This window comes from Thermobia domestica, chromosome 8 (genome assembly GCF_964235325.1).
Source record: "Thermobia domestica chromosome 8, izTheDome1.hap1.1, whole genome shotgun sequence".
NCBI lineage: Eukaryota > Metazoa > Arthropoda > Insecta > Zygentoma > Lepismatidae > Thermobia > Thermobia domestica.
In genome coordinates this window covers 225,969,862-225,993,817 of record NC_137461.1, presented here as the reverse complement: position 1 = coordinate 225,993,817, position 23,956 = coordinate 225,969,862, and the positions used below count along the sequence as shown (strand labels likewise).

The 23,956-nt window shown below is 36.7% G+C and overlaps 1 protein-coding gene across 1 annotated transcript in view; it reads right to left on the bottom strand.

Annotated features, from left to right (window-relative positions):
- Nucleotides 1–23,956, bottom strand: part of LOC145692482 (uncharacterized) — a 617,057-nt gene that overhangs the window by 283,965 nt on the left and 309,136 nt on the right. The window lies entirely within an intron of this gene.

The following is a 23,956-nucleotide window of genomic DNA, read 5'->3' as shown; positions in this document are numbered from 1 at the left end:
ATAAGCAGATACGTAAGCATTTTACGTGACTTAAAAACGAAATATTATCTATGTATGTGTCCAGCATGTTAAATTCCTGTGATTGAATATTACGTTCGTGCTCATATGAACAACAAAGTCCCACATATTATATTGCGTGTCTTTTTATCTACTAGTTCAGTACAAATATGCAATAATAATATTTATTCTAATTAATTCCTATTTCCGCAGAGCTTGCTCTTATCTCAAGACTAGTGGCTATATCCTGGATACCTGAACGGAGCAACATGTAGTCCGTACTCATTTTGAAGTTCTGGTTTCATTATAATATGATTTTTAAAAAGGACGAGAAGAAGGAAAAAAGCCATTAACTGTTATACATATAATACACGTTTAATTCTTCATAGACTCAGACACAGTCAACAGCAAAAATAATCCTCCCTTGACTAGTATGACTCCATTAGATAGGGTCCAGTACTTTTGGTAGTATCACAAACGCCTAGACAGATGCAAGGCAACTTACGCCAACAAATCAAACAGTTGGTATGCCTGTGAATCATTGAAACCGTCTTTTTCTGTAAAGTTGATGCAAGGAAAATTTCTCCATTATAATACGAGGGCTATCCAGAAAGTAGATTACGTTTTGGAATAAAAAATCAACAAAGAATAGGAAACAAATTTTATTATATACAGATGAAAGCCACACACAAATACTACTTTTCGACATAGTCACCATTCAAATTAAGGCATTTATCGTAGCGATGTACGAGCTTGGAAATTCCTTCGTCGAAAAATTCGGCCGCCTGCGACTTCAACCACTTCGTTACCTCTTCTTGCAGCTGTTCGTCGTCATCAAAACGCTGCATAGCCAGCCACTTCTTCATTGCTGGGAATAGGTGGAAGTCCCTCGGTGCCAGGTCGGGACTGTACGGCGGATGAGGAAACAACTCCCACTGAAAAGATTCAAGAACTTCACGCGTGACATTTGCCGTGTGGGGCCGGGCGTTGTCGTGAATCAACAAGATCTTAGAGCTCAACATTCCTCTGCGCTTGTTTTGAATTGCTCTTCTGAGGTTTTGCAGAGTTTGGCAATACCTTTGAGCGTTTATTGTAGTGCCTCTTTCCAGGAAGTCCACCAAAATCACACCTTTTCTGTCCCAAAAAACAGTCGCCATCATCTTCCTTGCCGACATTGTTTGCATGCATTTCTTGGGTTTTTGGGGAGAACCTGTGTGCCCCCACTGCATTGATTGCAATTTCGTTTCACAGTTCACGTGTTTCACCCATGTTTCGTCACCAGTAACGATGCGATCGAGTAAAGAGTCACCATCCTTATTGTAGGCGTCCAAAAAGTGCAACGCTGCAGCCATTCGCTGATTTTTGTGGTCCTCTGTCAAGATTTTTGGAATCCATCTTGCACAAAACTTGTGGTAACCAAGCTTTTCGCTGATGATTTCGTGCAACAAACTTCGCGAAATTTGTGGAAAACTCAAAGAAAGTTCCGTTATTGTGAACTTTCGATTTTCACGGACTTTAACATCGACTTTTTCGACAAGTTCGGCAGTCACTTTGCTGGGTCTCCCACTTCGATCTTCGTCGTGAACATTGGTTCGGCCATTTTAAAATCTTATGACCCACTGTCGCACTCCACCTTCAGTGATAATGTTGTCCCCATACACTTCACACAGCTGCCGATAGATTTCTATCGGTTTACAGTTTTTTGCTGTCAGAAACCTTATTACTGCACGCACCTCGCAGCTCGCGGGATTTTCAATTAACGCAGACATTTCAAACCGTCACAGTATCTTAACGGAGCACAGCACGAACCTCTCACTAGCACGGCTAGATGCCGACTGAGCTGCACAACGCTCTGACCCCAAGATGGCCGCGCTAGCCCCGCCCCTAGCGGACACAGACGAAAACGTAATCTACTTTCTGGATAGCCCTCGTATTAATTTATATTATTTGCTACGTGTTGTTAAGTGAGTATCATATATATCAATATTATCAATCATTGCGTGTATAATGCATTATTTCACTGCATACTACATGTGAAAATAAAAACACTGATCATATATTAGAAAATGGTTGAAATTAACTGAAATTATCAAATCTTGAACCATTGAAGGAAATACGTATGTAAATCTTTATCTCCATTCATGAAATTATAATTCCTCAACAATCTCATCATTCGAGCATTTATTTCCTTCTCTGCACGAAAGATCCTGCATATCACACTGAATATAGACTAAAATTGAAATAGAAATATATTAAAAATTTCGTACCCACGAGGATTCGAACGCAGCCTGCCTGAGTAGAAATGCGGTAATCACTTACCTACGCTGATCACTTACTTCATCTTACACAAAAACTGTTGGCTAATTGAAATTATTTTATGTAAGTCCAGGGAAGACAATAAGGCTTGTATAAAAAGAGGATCACTAGTTGAGTTACTCATCATTTTTTATTCAAATCTGAAACAGGTTAAGAGGACCTTATGTCCATTTAGACAACCTTCCTACTTCCTCCGAATTTCACCAAAATAGTCAACGTTTCTGCAAGCATAACTAACGGTTGTACACAAAGCAATTTTAAGGTATGAAATAATTAATTTAGGGAATTCTCTAAACGGCAGCCCCATGAGCCAATTGGCGCCAAAACAGTCTTAATCATTTGTGCACACAAAATTTTCGTTTGTGCGCAACATGAAGTGTAAAATATTAGCGTATCTAGTTTAGGCGCCAGTCCGACATCGACGCTGATTAGCGCCAAAATGGTATCAATCATTAGTGCATCATTAATGCATATTTATGTAATGAAAAATCTAATTTGTATACAAAAGGGAATGCCAAATTTTGGCGTATCTTTTTCGGTCGCCACCTTCCGATTGGTGTCGATGGTTTTCGGTTCTTGAGTGTAGTCTAAAAGGACTGGGATGGTTGGAGCCAAATTTACAGTATCCATTGCTTTTTAGTCTACGATTAAACACCAAAAAATATTTATTTACTTAAAAAGAAGAGAGATAGAGGTCATACTTCATAAAGTTTGTAATAATGAAACAAAACTTACAGAATTTACTCTCCAAGAAACTCTGAAAAAAAAACTTTTTAATTTGTTTACCTATTTGGCGACAGCAATTGGAGTATATTTCTCTGTGGAATCCCATGATTTCATTCTTGGTTCTAGCATAGGACTGGAATGTTTGGAATCAAACTTGTAGGATCAGTAGCTCTTCGGCCTACAACTTAATACAAACTAATAATAATTACACATATGTCTATTTACATATAAAAGGAGATAGGGGATATACCACATAAAATTTGTAAAAAGGGAACAAAATTTGCAGATTCTCCCTCCATGACGCTCTGAAAAATAAAATATTCTTAAAATTTATTTTTAAAGCAAATTAAAAATTTTAATCTTTCACAACTACTTAAAGGTATTATATAGTATTTACGGGGAAAATGCACATTCGGGGAAAATGCACATTCGGGGAAAATGCGCAGTACATTGTTTAATCCTGAATTGGCAATATTGACTAACATGGTGAGTGTTATGTTGAAGGGAGAGGTATAAAGGAGTTGTTGCAGGCAAACAGGACAAATTGGATAGTAAGTAGGCTTTCAAGTGTTATTGGTTTATTTCAGTAGTGTTTGTTATAACATTAGGATGTGGTAAAACGGATTATTAGAATAAATCTGTGTGTAGTTGTGATAATCAACAGGCATGCGCGTCAAGTACAAACACCGGCTTGTGAAACGCTGTCGCACCCATGGGTGTGACAAGATCAGTGTGTCAGTGTCAGTAACCACAATGTTTATTTATGTTTTGGGGGAAAATGCTCAGATCCATGTACGGGTAAATAAGTGTGATGTGAACAAAATTACAAAGTATTAAAATATACATCGAACGTAGCCTGGGTACCTGGTAGGTTAATATATAATTTCAGTCACACATAAGAAAAAGGCTTGTGTGAAAAAACTCAAACACAATTGATAACTTTGAATTTGTAAACCAGAGTGTAACATCCGTTCACATAATATGAAAATAAATAAGCCTAATAAGTAATTTATATCAATAAAATGGAAATGAGAGAGTGGTAAGTAAATTGTTGTGAGTCAGATGAAAAAAATCACCAGGCTTAGACGCCAGGGGAGAATAAAAGATGAGGTACATCACAGTAAATATATGTGTTCTTATTTCACGCAAAAGTGCAGATGAAATCCCGAGCTATTTTCCACTATTGTAACAACATAGAAGGAGCGGATTTGGGAAGAACGTAGCTGATTTACAAGATAGCTGATTTACAAGATATCATCCCGACATCTGGCTAAAATAAGAAGAACCCTGGGAAAGCAGACAGTATGGTATGCCGATGGGTTCGAATCCATGACCTTCTCGATGCTAAACCGACCTAGATTAAAGAAGAATCAAGATTATAAACCAAACCTCCAATACGTTACGATATGGCACTCTTGGTTGCCTATCCAATATGTATGAAACAATAATTTACACTTCCATCTTTTCGATATCCAGTTTCGTATGTTTCACCAATATCGACATTTAGTAAGATCTTGATGTTAGAAATAGAGTTTAAGTTATGATATTTATTTCATTCATTGTAATTTGGTAGCAAAAGTTTTTGTTGTGTTAATCTTTGTATTGTCCTTAATATATACAGACCCAACAAAGTTTTCAATGTAAGGTATTGTTTGCATAAGAATGGAGGTTTCTTCTGTTCGCGTGAAAAATTTTATTCACTGCTTTCTATTAACAACAGAAATATTTATTAAGTAAAGTATCATGGCCAGTCCAACAGAACATTATGCTGCCGGCCCTTCATGTGCTTAGTCGGTGGTTCAGGTATTAACTCTTTTATAGTCTTTTATTCTACAGACTTAGCACAGATTGAACATGAACCAAGACTCACTCCAACAGCCGAATATCTCCACGAAATGCACAAGCGCTGACATCTTAAGGTCATCTTGCTTCACTCGTCACGAAGAAGCTCAAGAAACCTGAACGGCTTCAAGTAAAGAAAGGTTCAAAGTTAGGAGTGCAGACGATACATCAAACTAATCGCTCTGCAGACGGCTCATGTGCAGCCCATTCCAGTAGATCCGTCGTTATTACTTTTCTCCAGATTCTGTTCGTTTAGGTGGCTGGGATCGGTGTGCGCAATGTCTCCAATGGTGCCATGAAAAATGTGTTACAGGATCTCCGGACAACAATATGTTGTTTACTTGTGGCACGTGTTAGCAATGATGTATTGTACGTCAATCTTCTGACTGTGCACTACGAACAATTTGTCTATACTTGTTGTGAACACATGGTTCAACAATGCATGTAAATCATTTCCACGATAAGACATTTCTATATCCCTGTCGCAGAACACAATCTGTGTGCTCATGTTATACATCGGTATATTCAACAAAACGAAGAAAGTCAAGGATTTCTAGATAAACAATACGATTAACATTATCAAAGCTTTTTGCTTTTATCCTTAATGATATGCAATTTTGCCAAATTTTACTTATCAGCTGTCCATATACTTTCTTTTGTTTAGTATACATATTCCTTCTCTTATGCACTTATTATACAATTGCACAGATATTTCTCTGCTCCAATTTCTTAATGTACGTTCTTATTCATACTGTCAGCCGTACATGTGTGCTTATTCCCCGTATATGTGCATCTTTCCCCAATGTTCTGGTAAAATGCACACTTTATATACTTGTCTATGAATCACTATTACTTAGTCTATGCTACATGTGTCTATCAATGGTGCATATATTATAATAAAGGAAGGATCAAAATTTATTCTCCGTAATTTTTACCTGGCTTGTCCTTTTCTCTTTCCAGCAGTACTAATAAATATCTTAATATGCGCATTTTCCCCCGAATTACTCTAATATATTAAAAAGTCGATAACTTTTTATACTGGATCAGTGGCGTATTTAAGGGGGGCTTCCGGGCATAAGCCCCCCAAATTGTATTTCCTATTTTAAAGTAAATTAAATATCTTGCAGAATTTTCACATTTCCAGGAATAAAGTTAGAAAAGACCCACGCCCTCGAAACAAAATTGTAAATACGCCACTGCACTGGATTGACAACACTGATGGAGTAGTGCGTACCCTATTATTCTGTGCTTGCAACGGAGATAGAATCATTCGAGTTGAGTAGCGTACGGCAAGTAGCAGTAACGTAAAATGGCTGCCATAATACAAAATCCCGTCAAAGGTGAAGTGAGGTCTGTTATTCGATTTCTGAATGCCAAAGTACAGAATGAAGCTTACATCCATCGAGTATTGTGTATTATTTACGGACCGATAGTAATGAGTTAAGAAAAAGTCAGGCAATGACGCAGAGTGTTTCGGGAAGAGCGTTCACAATGTTCATGACTATGAGCGTAACTGAAGATCTAGTGTTCATATGAACGATCTGGTGGAATGCATTAATAAGGAAATGCAATCTAATCGCTAGTTCAAAGAGTTTCCAGAAGTGCCTGCAAAAACAGTGCATCAAATTGTGACCGAAAAGCTGGATGATCACAAACTGTGTGCGAGGTGTGTGCCATAAACGCTGATAGAAGTTCACAAAGAGCAAAGGAAGTCGGCTATACGTAATTTCTTGGCTTGGTGAGAGAAAGATAGGGATAATTTCATTTTTTACATGGTGGCGGGGGATGAAATCTGCATACTGTATGCCACTGCAAAATCAAACAAGCAGTCAATGCAATGGCGGCACTCTACGTCTGCTAAAGCGAAAAAACTTTAAAAACGCCATTAGTTCACAAAATCATAGCAACCGTGTTTTGGGATAAAAAGAAAAGTGTTATTCTTGTGGAATTCTTGGAAGAAGGACGAACACACACGACAGCACATGATTATTGCTAAAAACTGTATAATCTGCGTCGGCCGAATAAAATAGGCTGAGAGGAATCCCACACTCTAGAATTTTTTTGCTCAATGACAACGCCCATCTACATACGGCTACTCGTACTGTACAAACATTTCAATTATTTCCATCGGAACTATTCCATCATTACCCTTACAGTCTCAACCTTGCGGGCAGCGATTTCTTTCTTTCTATTCACCTGAAAAAGAGGCTGGCATCAAAGTGTTTCAGACAGTGAAGTATTCAAGACATCAGTCCTGGCTTGGCAGCACTCTTAGGTGGCATAATTTTACACAAAGGATATACGGAAGTTTGTGTCACGCTAGAAATGTCTAGAGGTTCACGGTGACTAGGTCGAAAAATACCCAAGGTATGTACGATACTTGTATATCAATCAAATAATTTCTCTTACCATTTTCTTATTTTTTTTAAAAAAATATTGGTCATTTTTTGACATGCCCCTCGTATAACTGTATTGGTGGAATGGGGTCTTAAGGTACTGGGCTACAAATGTTCTCTGGAGTTTCGAAGAACTTCACTCCGAGAAAAGAGGACAGGCAAGGTCACCATAGCCCTCCTTGTTTATTTCTATATTCAAATGTGCACTGTTCCATTTTTGTGATACTAAAACTAAATAATGGTTAAAATGAATTATATACACTGAAGACTCAATGTAGATAAATTGTAAAAATCTTGTATTTTTCTTCTTCTAAATAAATACACTTCTTTCTTTTCATATTTGGTAGGGGCAGGGGGAGCATATTCCCCCATGTAATGCTATGATTGTTCCAAAAGGACAAATTTTAATCCCCCGTCCTCTTTGTATATGTAAATAGATACTATACATTGTTCGGCGTAAGCTCTAAACTGCGATAAACAAAGCCACGTGAAACTAAATCTCGCTGATTTGCTGTTGTCCTACCGACGCTTGTACTCCTCCGCAAAATAGTTCATGTGATTGCATTATTACTTTTACTATGAAGCTTCATATAAAACTGCTACATTATTATAAATGACAAAAATATAATACGGATTATCTAATAATACTGCAATCGAGTGTTTTAGCTTAAGTGGTAGAGCGCTCGCTTCGCATTCGGGAGGTCGTGGGTTCGAATCCCGCTGCCGACCATCCTGACTAAGGTTTTCTATTGTTTCCCTCAGTCCTACCAGGCAAATGCCGGGATGGTACCTACTAAACAGGCCCTGGCCGATACCTTCCCAAATCCTTTCCATTGTTATTGTTGTTGTTGGATATCCAGTGTAAAATGGCCTCGGAGCTATATCTGGTGATTGTTAAATAAATAAATAAACAAATAAGAAACAATAGAAATAAAAACTAAGCAAGCGCAGTAATTATGGTGCCAACTCAACTGTTGACGGGTGTTCAGCTTTTAAAGTCTGAAAGATGACTGGCACGAATCCCGGTTCCGCGAGTGTTGTGGTGAAACACCAACAAGGCAAACCTTTACTCACTAAGCAACAATTGTTTACGAGCGAAATTCAAATACTTTTTTTTTTTTAATCTTTCGAGTTTTTTCTTTCTTTTCTGCTGCTGCTGTAAGTATCTGGACAACAGGAGACAGTATTGTCAAAATGCAGGTGTATAATTTGCTCCTCCTCGTGGGGAGTGGGAGTGATACATCACTAGCCAATCGTATTTGTGACAAGCAGAAGGATACAAATATTTTGTTTATTGGAGTTTAGAGCTTATGCTGAACAATGTTTAGTTATTATTATTATTATTATTATTATTATTATTATTATTATTATTATTATTATTATTATACATATTATTATCATTTAATTGCAGAATGAAGGACGATGGGTCCTGCAAGTTTACTCCAGTCATCTTACTCATTCTACGTTAGACGTAAGCAGTGGCGGATACAGGATATGATCAAGAGAGGGGCTGAGCCATAGTTTGCCACTTTATCCAGTGTAAAGTAGGATTGAAGCCCATTTTATCCAGTGTATACCTGAGCGTTAACGGGGGGGGGGGGGGGGGGCTATAGCCCTATAGCCTCCCCCATGGATCCGTGTCTAGACTTAAGAACCGAACTATGGCATTATAAAGGAAATTATGCTTTCTACATTCCCGCCAAATCGAAAAGGAAAAAAGTGAAATAATGATTTTTCAGAGCTTCACGGAGAGTAAATTCTGCAAATTTTTCATTATAACAATTTTTGGGGGGTATGCCACCTGTTCGGCTTTGTATGTGTAATTAGATACGTTTATTTCTTTGGCTTTTAATCTTTGACCAGAGAGCTATGAATACTGGAACTTTGGCTTAAATTGTCTTACTTTTTCTAAGCTAGACCGAAGAGCCGGAAACCTAACCGAAAGCATTTTGTCAATCACTAGATCTCGGAAGGCTGGTGGTCAAAGAGAGACAAGCAAGAATTACACACTCCATTTTGTAACAAACGAGACATTCTTGTGCAAAAACGCGCATAAATGATGCACTAACGATTGAGACCATTTAGGCGCCAATCGGTGTTAGTGAGGGAACTGACGCCTAAACTAGAAACGTCAATATCTAATTCAGTATAGGGTTTAAGAGTGTTGAGTACCTTGTTTTCTCAATCCATTGATTCATACATGGAAGAATTCGGCTGCTTTGTTTAAAAATGAATTAGCATTTTTGTGGCATTTATTTTTTCTTCATGATAAATTACATTTTTTTTTTATTTGCACAGAGTAGTGACAATCATATGTGGCATATAGAACACATTGGAACTCTACCAGTAAAAAGTGAGAAACTATGTTCTGATAGTGGTCTGCTCCCCTTGCCTCCCCACTACATATGGCTATGTGTATTATACACTTAATATATCTATGCAATACAATAACAACATTCAATACCTTAAACACGGTCACGTGTTCATAAAACCCAAGTGAGGAGATTGAAGACACGAGATATCTCTAGATTATGAATAATGATCTTTCGTGACAGTTGGTTTCATATTGTAACATACGACACATGATAAATCAAAATGTCTCCATTTTTCCCGCACAATACAAGAGCAAAATAATCAATGCGTATTTATCCTTAAGGCTTTAACAAGATAAATCAACATGCATTACAAAAAATAACGCGTTAAAGAAAGAGAAGTATAATACTTAATGTCATCGTGTCGTTTCTACGATATTTTCTTTCCTCCAAAATTACTCTCTAGGACCAACGGAAAACGTTCTTCAATTGTCAATATTCTATCAAATGCAGATCCTACTGTGGCGATAAGTAAGAGACGCAAAATACGTGTGTCGTATGTGCCATGTTGTCGCTCTATCAGGACAAATAATGCTCATTTTATGTGTCTTATACGACACTCGCGTCCGAAGAGGATATGTGATATTCAGTTTATACAAAATGGAAACATTAATTTTATAGAACACGAACATTTATTTGAATAGGAAATAAGCAAAATCAAACTACTTAAAATTTCCGAGAGTTTCAAAGAAAAAGAAATATAAACCAATACCCTGAAAACAAAGATACTGTAGGTACTGAACCATTCAAAAGACGTGTTTTGTACAGCATATATGATCAGAAAACTTTCTCGAATAGTACTCTCTCTCTGTCTGAAACTAAAAAGAAAAGTTAAGTCAACACTACTCAAAAATTACGTGACAAACTATCGGTCATAGATCTTACAAAGTGAGCAAATGGAACATTATCTAAAGAAAAATGATCGCTATATTTAAAGGCAGAGCTTGGCTAGAAACAGGTTTGGTTCGCCTTGCATGTGGTTCTTTATTTCTTGGAAACTATTGGCCGGATCTGAAGAAAATTTGGTGGGAAAATAGCCAGGCAACACAGGTTGTGTTCCATCGCTTTGCATGTCGAGATCTTCTGAGTTCGGTTTATAGACTGTTCTGATTGTCTTCATGTCACTTTACCATCATTTTATTTTTATTGACGTATTTTCGAGTAGTCAATATACTCTCACATTTATACCTTACATGTTTCATTGCAGTTCACGATTTACAATCTGGAAATTAGAACAAGAAAAAGATGACCAACTCAGGAAATATAATGCAACACATATCAACGGAAATATCCTTGATAATCCTCAAATATATTGACGAGGTTTCGTACATCTTTAATCGCGTAGTTCTCGACTTTATCAACATTGACTTGTGGATATTTATAATCACTTTCATCTCAATTGTTGTTCCTGTTTACTACTATGGATTTCGTCCTGTCAACTGGCATCGGGTAAGTAGTTATTCAATCTATGGAATATATTTGATATGGGAGCAAATAACCCTGTGTGTCTAAAGATAAATATTCTCGCCTTTGATGATGAAGTTTTTGGCTCAATTACGCGTTCAGAATCCACGATAAACTATATAAACAATCATCTTATTTAGTGTTTGCTCTAGAAAGGGATGTTAAACCCCAATAATCAACATCACTTCAGAAAATATACCCCGTAGTCTATATCTTTCAATAGGTGAGAAACCAGTGCACATTATTAACTGAAGCCATACTTACAAATAGCTATGGTAACATAGGCAAAGTCACAATTAACAAATGTAAATAAATTGAAATACATACAGTATATAATTACTGGCAAAATTATATTCTGTTATATACGAAATTCAACTTTTATTGAGGCGGTTTTGCTATCGAGAATTTCATTTGTAAGTGAGTCAATAGTTTGGTTTATTGATATTATACAAAACATAGATTTATCGTCTAAACGTTGAGTTAAATCACCGTGGATTAATCCCAGGTTTCTCTATTCGGAGAAGCATGCCAACTGTTGTAAAAGAGAGAGTTTCTTTTCATATTGTGAAAGTTTGGTAGATTTAAACTACAAGAATCCAATGCAGTGATCGATCTATCAGTTGTAATTCCATTAGAAGAAAAGGAGAGAAATGGAATTTAATCTTAGGATGCTAAACTCTCTCCTATATTTCTATAGCCCCCTTGAATCCGCGCCTGTATATATAAGAATCAATTTTATATAAATATTTTATGGTTTCTTGCCCGTTTCTTGTCTACGGAAATCCACACTGAACCATAAAGCGCCATGTATCTTCAACTTCCTGTTTCAAAAGTTGGATTAGTGTCGGGATCGATTCCTTTTTGAACCAATATTGAAATCGAAAGTCTAGTAAATTTTTGCTACTTCCGGTTTCGACACAAGGCTCAAAACTGAGAAGTAAGCTAATCTCTATATTGACCAATATTCAAACCGGAAATGATACATTTCTCCACTTTTGGTTACAATAGAAGGATCTAGTTTGAGATTGAACCTATTCCTGGGTCACTAAATTCATATCAACAGACCGTCTCTCGCCATCTTTTATAGGGTTTGTTCTAGCTAGATCAATGTTGAAACCAGAAGTTGGATAGCATTAAACCACTTCTGGTTTCAGTAGAGAAGGGATCTGTTCTTGAGAAGGTATCTCGATATCGGAAAAATGTTCCTCGCTATCCCGCAGACGTCCATAGCCGTTATAGCAAGTTAGAATAGCATTGCGAGGTTTGGAAGTCTAGCAAAGTGATTTGCATGTAAGACAAGGTGGTTTACTTCGTAATTTTACAATGATAATTGTAGATAATAATTTTCTTTAACAAAATCAAGCTATTTGGTGGGAGTAAACGTAATTTGTAATATAGGCAATCACTTGCATGATTTTCTGCCTTTGGGGCCGAGGTGGCTCAGTATTAGAGTGTTTACCTCCGGTTCGTAGAATCCCTGGTTCGATGCCAGCTCGCGCCAAATGAACTTTGTGGTGAACAAACACCGTGTGCGTGGATTTTTTCGGGGTTCTGCAATTTCCTCCTACTTCATTCATTTCTCATCCCCACCGCCTCCTTTAGCCTACCAGGCATAAACGTGGAATGTAAAACTGAAAGATTTCATGTTCTCAGCCGTCTACGTACAATGAATGTTGGAAGCAACAAACGCAAATATGTGCTTATCAACAAGTACTTGATGCCACTATGGTATAAATATTATGTTTTGATGAGTGACTTTTAGATTTCTTTAAATTAATACACTCAGCATTTTTCTTCTCTCGCAGTGTTTGCTGACTCAAGGTCATGAACAAGGTTTTCAAGTAGCTGCTCATGTTTGTTACATTTCTGACCATGAATATTAGCTCTTGCAAAACACAACGTGGAAACATCTTGTAAGCAATAGCAATGTTAATTGCTGATTGTAAAATGATTGCATAAGTTTCGCAATACTGGATAGAGAGAAAAGAATCGGAGTCTACTAAATAGGGAGTTCAAGATCTGGGGAACAAACGGAAGAATTTGTTATATTATACAACACACAGTTTTACAGAACCCACAACCAGGGACGTCGACGTACGCAGAAATTTATTTCGGGGACGGGGGAGGGACCATAGCTTTTCGATGGTGTTCCAAATTCAGTATGAAGATAAATTGCGTTAAAATTTGTAAAATCACCCCTAAAATATACACTAAATTTAAAGAAAATTTGGGATTTTGGGAGAGAGATTTGGACCCCAGGCCCCACCCACCTGGCTACGTTCTGACCACCAGCTCATCAAATATCGTAGGTAATAATCTTGAGTAAACTTGGCCACGAAATAAGAATTTAGACTATCTTGTTTGAAGAACGTGTCTGAAAGTGATTTCTTGTCTCGGACAAGTTTCTATTCGGAAAGCTCCTTCTTGTCTTGTCTCATGAGCATCCCTAACCTCGAGACTTTCAAGGTGGAAGGGAAATTCCCTTACATTTTGGTAATATGGGTGGAAGGCAGGCCCGTGCTGTTATACTAATGAGGGCGGTGGACAAGTCTACCCAAAAGGGTGCTCATACAAACGCTAATATATACAGGGTGTAACTAAGGGTCTTTGCAACGCTTGGGAGGTGATTCCTCACGCGAAAACAAGCAAAAGGTTTATGACATTTTCTTAAGTTCGGCGTCGTTTCGAGTTACAAGTTGTCGCAAATGGAGGCAAAACGACGTGTGACACCTCATTGCGGACAAAGGAAAGGTGCAACTGCAAGCGGGTTTACACAGTTTAGAGAAAGTAATGCCTGAATAACATAATGGTGTGAGAAGCAAGGCAGTAGGGACGCGGCACAAGGAATTTCTCAAAAGTAACTTTCCTATATGGACAGACTGGCATGCGAAAAATGGAAGTAGAAGAGGAACTCATTGTGCTTCGTCCCTACTGCCTTGCTTCTCACACCATTATGTTATTCAGACATTACTTTCTCTAAACTGTGTAGACCTGCTTGCTGTTGCACCTTTCCTTTGTCCGCAATGAGGTGTCATACCTCGTTTTGGCGCCATTTGCGACAGCTTGTAAATCCGAAATAACGCGAAATTTAAGAAAATGTCACATAAACTTTTCTGCTTATTTTCGTGTGAGGAATCACCTGCCAAGCGTTGTAAACGGCCTTTAGTTACATTAGTACTATATATATATATATATATAGAACTCAGTTAATGTAGTTAAAGTCGGGAGGTGATTCCTGTCCTATAGACCAACCTAGGTATAATAATGGCTAGGAGCTATGACCACCCGAAAATTTTCGGAAAAACAGCCTTATTCGAGAACGAAATGCCGGATCGAAATCGAGCAAAAGGAATGTCTATTATTTTTGATCGTATATTGAATTAGTGTACAATCGGATGTAGTGCAGTGGCGGTGCACAGGTAACTCCCAAAGAAACTGTAGTATTCCTTCGAGAATTTTATCAAACGTTAAATGAGAAAAATGAACAACAATTAAGTTCAATATTTCAACAATCAAAAGAAATAGTACATTGTTCAAATTAGAACACTCAGAAATGAAAGAAAGAGAGATACACGTGTGATTGATCTATTTTTTTATCATCACAGAATAAACTCTCAGAAGAAGAATTTTAAATGAAAAGAAAGTTTTAACGTATCACAGTTATATATTCTAGGCTGATGGTAACGGATGATAAATGAACGGCTTCCTGTCCAGGCACGTAGCCTAGGGGAGGGTCCGGGGGGTCCGGACCCCCCCAATTCGAGACCAGAAATGGAAAAAAATATGTAAGGATGAAAAATGAAATGTGAAAAAGAAGGATCGGATTAAAAAAAATTTTTAAATCAGGAAGCTTTTGGTTACTTTTTCTTATGAGGAGATTTGTATTACTTGAAATACATGGTAGCGAGGTGAGCGAGATATCCTGGAAGAGTCAGGGAATTTGAAATTTCTAGTAGTTATGGAATTCTCAGAATTTCTAGAAGAGTTACGAAATTCTCAGAATTCCTGCTACTAGGCAGGGGGATTTCAAGGGAGATTTGAAGCTTCCGAAAGTATAGTACCGTTGTGTAACAACGTGGACATGTTTTAATCATAAATTTTCGTCATCGCATCCTTGCAGTATCAAACATGTTACTTCAAAAACAATTTTCTACTGCTCCTTTAACCTGTCATTGGAACAGACAGTAGTTGACGGAATAACAAAAACAAATTTATATGGAAAGAAAGTTTTGTTAACATTTGATTCAACAGAGAAAGGAACGTAGATATTGTAAAATATTTTACAAGACATTATTGAGTATGCACTTTTTATAATAGTGAATATGTACATCTTATAGTAGTTGGGGTTATAATGAAAGGAAAATTGTTATATTTGAATGAACAGAGGAGTGATGTAAATATTGTAAAATCTTTTTCAGCACTTTTTTTATTATTATTTTACTCGAGATTTCTCATAGTTTGTTATTAAAATAATTACCAGCATATCCTCATTTTTGTCCTAACAAACCAATATATGTTGATAGTAAAGTAGTTTACATTGATCGAGCTCGTGGGCATTGAGAATTTCATGTCACGCCCCCTTCCCCCGTTATGAAATCCTGGCTGAACGAACCAATATATGTTCCAGTAAAATAGTTTAGAATGATAGAGCCGCTGCTGTGATGACAACAGTATTTCATGTCACGGACCCCCCCACCCTTCACGAAATCCTGGCTACGTGCCTGTCCTGTCAGAGTTCGGAGTGTGTGAACATGAAGCAAAAAAAAAAAAAAAAAAAAAGAAAAAAAAGAAAGAAAGAAAGAAAAGAAAAAAGAAAACTTTGATTCAGATTAGGTTTAAATTATGACAACTGTGCATAAGACAGTCAGGAGGCAAAGATAATGTATGATGGACGAGAGTATATGGGATTCTTCACATGACAACAGTAATTCCTACAAATTATGTCAATACAATTTGGACGAAAGTAATCTGTGTTAAAAGGATTCCTCTCGTAATACTGTACGTAATTCCGTGGAAGATAATCCCGAGCACAGAAGCAATGAAACTCGACAAAACACAAGCTGTTGCGCGTGTTACACAAAGAAATACAGTTTCAAACTACCGATTTATTCTATACAAAGTAGGACAACTATGAATACTCAGAGGTATCTTGTACAGTATTTCCGCAATGCAATATGTGTGTACGAGACAGCTGTGAAGAATAACAGTTCACAGTCTGTTTGTCAACCATTGAGCGCATTGCAAAGATGGCTTCGGCGAAGCAAACATGCTGTGAAACATTCCTGAAATTTCGGAGATGACTGCCGCAGCTATATTAACTCCAACATCAAGTTCTTCTGATGTCGTATCTGGTGTTGGATACGAAAGGCGTTTCATACCCCTTTCCCCCTCAAAAAAAAGAAAGAAATCAAGGAGCGTAAGGTAGGGTGAAGTGGTCATAACACAGGTCCTTCTCTCCCAATACAACGAACAGAGAATGGTTCATTGAGGTAGGTCTGCATGTGCAGGTGCACTGACATGCTAGGATCACATCTGCTGACTTATGTTTAAGGGCACATGCTCTAACAATTTTGGGAGAACATTACGTAAAAATAGAAGATACATACTCTCACATAGTAGAGATACGTACCTTATTTACTAACGAGGGCTGGTAATAGATAATGTCTTACAACAAAATTATCCACCATACCGCACCGCGCGCTCACTCTGCATCTGATGGTTCACCAGAGTTGCATTTGAATTTTTACGCCCTACACATGGTTACTGCTAGTTTCAGGATGGTAATAGGCACAGTAATCTTAAACTTAATCTGGATTAAGGGTTTTTTTTTTCGTTTTTCACACACTCGTAACTTCGACAGGAAGCCGTTCATTCATCATCCGTCACCATTAGTCTAGTAGATATAACTCAGATACATTAAAGACTTGTTTTCATTTAAATTCTTCCGAGAGTTTATTCTGTGCTGATACAAAATAGATCAATCTCATATGTGTATTATTTTTTTTTCGAATTCTGTGTGTTGTAATTTGAACGATGTACTATTATTATTGATTGTTGAAATCTTGTATTTGAATATTGTTCATTTCCCTCACTCAACGTTTGATAAAATACTTGAAGGAATACTCCAGTTTCTTTGGAAATCATCTTTGCGTCGCTAATACACTATATCCGATTGTACACTAATGGAAACTACTACTAAACATAATGGATAACCCGACTTCGATCCGACGTTTTGTTCTTAAGTTATGGCTGTTTTTATATTTTTTCAACAAATTTTCGGATAATCAAGGCGTCGAAAGGAGGCATTTTTACACCCAGGTTGGTGCATATTGTTCGTTTTATGTCGGTGTCAAGAATCACCTCCCGACGTTTGTTATATTAATTAAGTTACACTCTGTATATATACAATCGGATAAATATTACATTGTGAAAATGTCTTTACTAGAGAAACACTTTTCAGCTCTTGTAATATTCTTTTATCAAACAAAATGAAGCTAAATATACACCAAAAAATCAATATAGCTATATTTTAAAAATACAATAGGCACTGATTATATTCGAACACATCTCTAAAACACACAGGGAAAATCATTTTTGGAAATAAAGAGCTTTAAAAAACTTGAATTGTTTAAACTGCGCTATATCAATTGTGCTGTATGTGTGATAGAGGCTTTCAAATTTTGGATGTTTGTGATATTATAGCATTTTTAGTTTGCAACACTGAATAATAAATGTGGTATTTTAAGTTTTCGTTTAACATCTTGATTTGAAATATGTAATAATCTGACGTAGTGCCATTTGAAAAAAAAATATACCTTTATACTGGGATGGCAACACTGTTCACTGGATGGTGTTGTTAGTACGTAAAATGATGTCCCCCTCCTTATAGTTGTTTAATGCAAAGTTTCGCTTTTCTCGCTCTTCTGGTTTCTTCGTTATCATGGATGTTCCAGATAAATTGTTCACTCTGTATATATGTCTACACTGGGCCGCGGTGGTTCAGTGGTAGAGCGTTCACCTCTGATGCTTGGGGTCTCGGGTTCGATCCCAGCCCCCGCCAAGTGAACTTTTTGGTGGACAAACACCGTGTGCGTGGGTTTTCTCGGGGTTCTCCCGTTTCCTCTCACTTTCTTCATTTCACCATTTCATTCATTACTCATCATCACCGTCTCCTTTGGCATAACCGTGGGACGTAAAACTCAAAGATTTATATATGTCTACACTCTACTATTATTGCTATTATTATGAAAGATTCAAAAATTCAATACTGAAATTGCAAAAGGGGCCTGATCAACGAGCGGCAGAGAAAGGGGGACGTAAAGCTTGTAAAGTTCATGAAGAGGGGGTGAATTATGCGGGACTCACGAAGGGGGTCCGTCAGTTAAACAAGATTGGGAACCAATGATGTAGATAAAGATAGTACAAAGCTTTTCTATATGAGAGAACTAACTTTCATATTTTCTGGTACAAATTCCAATTGCACTGGAAATATTCTTTAGGAAAAGTAATGTGTTCGGAACTTCATTCTCTTTTAAGATAATCGCGGAAATCATGATCTGCATCCAGTTGTATCATTTCAGATTTTGCCAGAGTAAGGGGGGGGGGAATTGTTCATTGACAAAATAGTTTCAATTTTCTTATTAGTATATTACTATACAATTTATTAAAAAGCATGTCTTTCTTAAACTAAAGGGGAATATTGCCCTCTCTAACCAAGGTGGCAAACTAGGCTTGTGGCCCGGGCGCCTGATTAGGGGGTGCAAAACTCGGCAAATATTTATTTTAATATAAGACAAGGAAACGAATTTTAACAAACTAAAGATCATAAAAAAAATCTCAGAAACTTAACAGGACAACATCGACTTACCAACCTTAGGATCATATCCATAGAGCATAAGTTAGCGTGAAAGCTGTCTTTTGAAGACACTGTAAAAACGTTTGTAGTTAAAAGAGCCCACAAAGTTAAGTTCCAGCTTTTTGTGTTTTCATTTAACTTACATCGATTTGAAGAGATTTGCAAAACATAATACGGTACTCGAAAACAACAACTTGACTGTTTGTCGTAATTAAATATTCTATTCTAAAGTAAGATAGTGTTGATTCATTCTATACATATGCACATCCAAATTCCAGAAACATTGTGATTTGCAGTTATTAAGATAAGACTATAAGAATATGTCAAGCATAGTACTCTCAGGTTATTTGGTAATCTAATACTAATTAATTTGGTGTTTTATCTTGTACTAAAAATTAAATTATGTACTGCAATTTTGAAATCAAGCTTTACTACTGAAGAAAAATAGAATACGAAAATTAGTGTGTGGTGCCAATATCAGGTTTAGTCGGGTAATGTTTTGGCTTGGTTGATTAGGGGGAGGGGCAAGGGCGCGATTTCTCTGTAAATTTGGGGGGGCATTCAGATGCAGAAGGTATATATATTAACATTTTAAGACAAATTGCACTCAAATTATGACAAATATTGTGTATTCATAAATACAATAGGGGGCCCACATGAGCTTTGGAGAGGCCCGGGCCCTCTCGGCCCCCCAGAATCCGCGCCCTTTGGGAGGGGGATGGGGCACTAAGGCGAGTTCTTGTCTCGGCCAACAATGCATCGTTCCCTAAATACCTGATTGCATCTCTTTCATTTAAGGGATTTTGCGTGCTGACTTTCTACAATAATTTCGGATTCATCAATGCCAGCTCATGGTTCTCTGACTCTGAACAATGTGTGGAATCTAATATCTTAGCACATTGAGGAGCATCAAGTAATATAATCCTTCTAACAGACCATCCATCCATCCAACCATCTATTTCAGATGTTTTAAAAGCGTGATTGATTTCCTTGGCCAATTTTATTTTTATTGTTGTATTTACGAAATGAAATTAGATGAAATGTTAAAAGAAAAAAAAATACTATGTTCCATCTCGTACAACTACAAAAGGAACACTTTATACTTGAATCTTCCATGTTAAGTTTGTGTCAATAACATTTGTTTTAACCTACAGGATAAGGAAACACCTTACGTGAAAGCAGGCCTGTAGCCAGAGAGGGGCTAGAGTAGGCAATGTCCGCTCTATTTTTTTTTTTTTTTTTGCCTCCTCTAAAACAGAATGGCGGAGAGAATTTTTAAATTCCTTCAAAATCAGATATAAAATCCCCCCCCCCCCCATTTGTAACAAAAGTAAGTTCAAGCTAGCGTGTTTTACTCATTTCTGTGTAAAATGATGTAAAGTATCTTCCATTGGCTTCTTCTCATTTGAAGAATTTCAAACTCAAATACCCTATTATTGCACAATGACAAGCACCTAAAGGTGCGAGTTCCATCGAGATCCACAACATTAACTCCAAACATAAATAAACTGTATTTTTGGTTGTGATAAGTTGAGTGTAAGTAGTGATTAAAGTGTCGATTTTTCCTGTGTATTTATATCATTTAAAGTTTTTATAGTAGGCCTATAAGAATGTCCAAACTTGTAAAGGAAGAACACTTCAAAACGAACCAAATAATATCGCGAAGCAATTTAGGGGAGACCGGGTATTCACGAACCCTTAAGCATTGATTATAAATTACTCTTTTGTTTTTGCAGATACAATTAAAATTTCTTGTGTATAGAAAACTTGGAGTTTTTCCTGTTTACTAAAGTGCAGATTATGTTCGGGATTGCCCCAGTGGTCGGGGTAATCCCGAACATACTGTTTAAACTTTTATTTAGAAACAAGTACAATGCATTAGAATATATTAAAAATATACCATAATTTAATATTGAAATCTTTAATAAAAACTATAATTACAAACATGACTAATAAATATAGCAAATAATAAATATAGCAAACTATTCTAATTAATAAAGCTAATAACGCTTATTACTAAGACATGATCTATTTCCCAAACCAATGTCATTAACTTATTACTTACTTTTCAATAAAGAACTATTTAAATATTTTTTTAATAATTTTTTCATACCATGGAACAATCCCGAACACGTCGGAGTAATGGCAAAAATTCTGTCTTACATTTCCCCATGAGACGCCATTTTATTGTTATAGTTGAAACTAATTGTTGACTGCATACAGGCTAATAAGATTACAAAGAACTAATGCTCAAATACAGGGGAACATACCGCCTTATCTGTAACAATATAGATAAGAGCCAACTTATCTTGCCCAGATTGTTGAATGAGCTTTATAAGTGAATCGACAAAATCAACAAAATCAGTCTTCTTCCTGGGAATCCACTCAACTGACTGTCACCAAATTTATGTTATATTTTTCCAGGCCTCTCCGCTAGCGTGCAGCAAAATCATTTGATCTCTAACAAGCTTCCTTGGGCGTAAACTTGGGTGTTCGGCATTACCCCAGTGTTCGGGAATACCCCGGTTTCTCTATATTAATTATAAAAAAATGAAACAAAATTTTTTTCCAAGATATGTACCATTATTTTCTTGTAAGGATTTTTTTCCTTTTTTTAATATCATTTCTGGGTGTTAATGAAATAAGACTAATGTAAAATGAGACAAAAATTGATCGAAAACCTTAATGAAGCTAATGTTTAGTTTGCCTATGTACAGTAGGATATTGTTTTATTAAAGAAGGTACAACTCGGTTACAAATTCAATAATAAATAAATAGTTTTGAAGTGTTCCCTGTTGCCTTTGTCATTGTCCCCTCAATATCAGAGGCGGATCCAGAATGTAAAAAGTGGGGAGGCAGCCAGAACCGAGATTATGATAGGTATAAACTTTTACAAATATATAAATATTAGCTTAAATTTTGCCACTCAAAAAACTAGGGGGGCCTGTGCCCCTCGGTCCCGAGCTTGATCCGAAACTACTTAATATTCATTTTTGCCCCCTCGAAGAAATAGGGCTTTCTACTTGTCTGCATGTAGGAATCAAAGAAAGTGAATGTAATTTAAAGCAAAGAGCCAAGTGAAACTACAATCATGATGCTATTGATAGAGTACAGGAATTGACTGCAAGCATTTGCAAGTGTTGATACTATAAAAATAAAAAAAAAAGTGACGCTTTAGAGATATTATAGATATTAAGGTGTAACCAGAGAATAGACCTTAGACTTCCGCATGTGCTCCTATTTCTCTATAATTGTCTGTCTTTTCTTTTCCTGCTTTGCATTAAGAAAATGCGTAATCAAACTGCTAATTTCAATCTATTACATAAGAAAGCAACTAAGTTTTGTTTCAGCTTGTGAAGTACGATAAACTTCCCAAGTTTGCAAAGTCAATACTGAAACTAAAAGTCGTATTACAACTCTAGTTGTAATAGAGGGATAAGTGGCCTCATTCCGTATCGCTCTTCACAAAATTTGCGAATCTTAACACAGTGCAAGGAATGCCGTAAGCAATTACTGTATAAGTTAATTCCTATGCCAATTATTGCAAACTGAATATAAAATACTAAAATGAACATGAATAATTTAAGATACCGGTACTCAGAACTATGTATGACATCTCGCATAAAAATAAACATGTAGTACTATTACTACTATGACTTTGCTGCTATTATTATTATTATTATTAATAATAATAATAATAATAATAATAATAATAATAATAATAATAATAAATTTTCATTTCAAATTGCGATTATGGCGTGCGCCACCGGAAAGTCGTAGCCAACGTTAATTCATTCTTAAACATTCTTTACGTATCACGTCAGAATTATAAGACTACATAATTAAAAAGCCACACTGGACTCCTTAAGGTCATTCAGTACGATCCCCACCACTTGTTCTTACGTTTTTTCTTATTAAGTTTGAAAAAAAGGAAAGAAAGAAAGAAAAGAAATGAAAGAAAAGAAACCAATATGATAATTTTTGAAATTACGTCATTTACAATTTATCAACAGGTACATAGCAATTAGGCATACGCCTATTATCTACAGGTGTATACAGCAATTAAGTGAAGAATTACTTGTTTTGAAGACGATTCATATAGGACAGTAATTTATTTTCTCTGAAAATTGTGACATCCGGTTTCAATATCAATTTCCATAGAACAAAGAGTTCCCTCTTGTTAAGCGGTTAGCGTACGTGCCTTTTCGTAGGAAACATGGGTTCAATTCCCGGCGGGAACCCATGTGGTTCAGATCCCACGTTATGCTATAGGTCCACGTCTCATATAGCCTCGCTGCTGAACGGAATGCTAAACTCAAAATCGAACTCAATGTCCATAGAAAAGAAACTAATGAGAAACAAAGGTTATATATCGTTTGCCAAGAGAGAAGTCAAGAAATGAGAAAAATATTACTACACATAATTTCATGTTAGATATTTCATCGTAACATTAAAATGTTAAGATTATAGCATCTTCTCTGTGAATTCCTTTTATGTGCTGATGACAGCTTAACTTACGACGTAATAAACTTCCTCATTATGTAAATCTAGCATTGATAGATTTCTTTAATCTGACCAAATTCCGATTATAAATGAACCCAGATTTATGCATGTCTTTCGAGTGCGTAGCTCCACGGCATTTTATGTAACCTCAGGTAAGGTAATAGTGTAAAACCTTAAGATACTTCCAAGATGTATGTAGATGGATTAGGATTTAGATTTCTGGGCTTTCGGTATCTAAGGCCATTTAGGGATGTGAGGGATGACGTCCCTCGGCTAGCACACAATCCGGGGAAAGGGAAGGAAGAAAGGATTGGGAAAGGAAGGAAGTGGCCTGAGACCTATAAGTTATTTACCACCTCAGCATTTGCCGGGTGTGAATGAGGAAAACCCAGGAAAACCTCATTCAGGATAACTGGCCTGAAAAAGCGTATTATACTTTTTCCACCGAGTGACCCCACCGGGAATCGAACATGGGACCGCTCGCA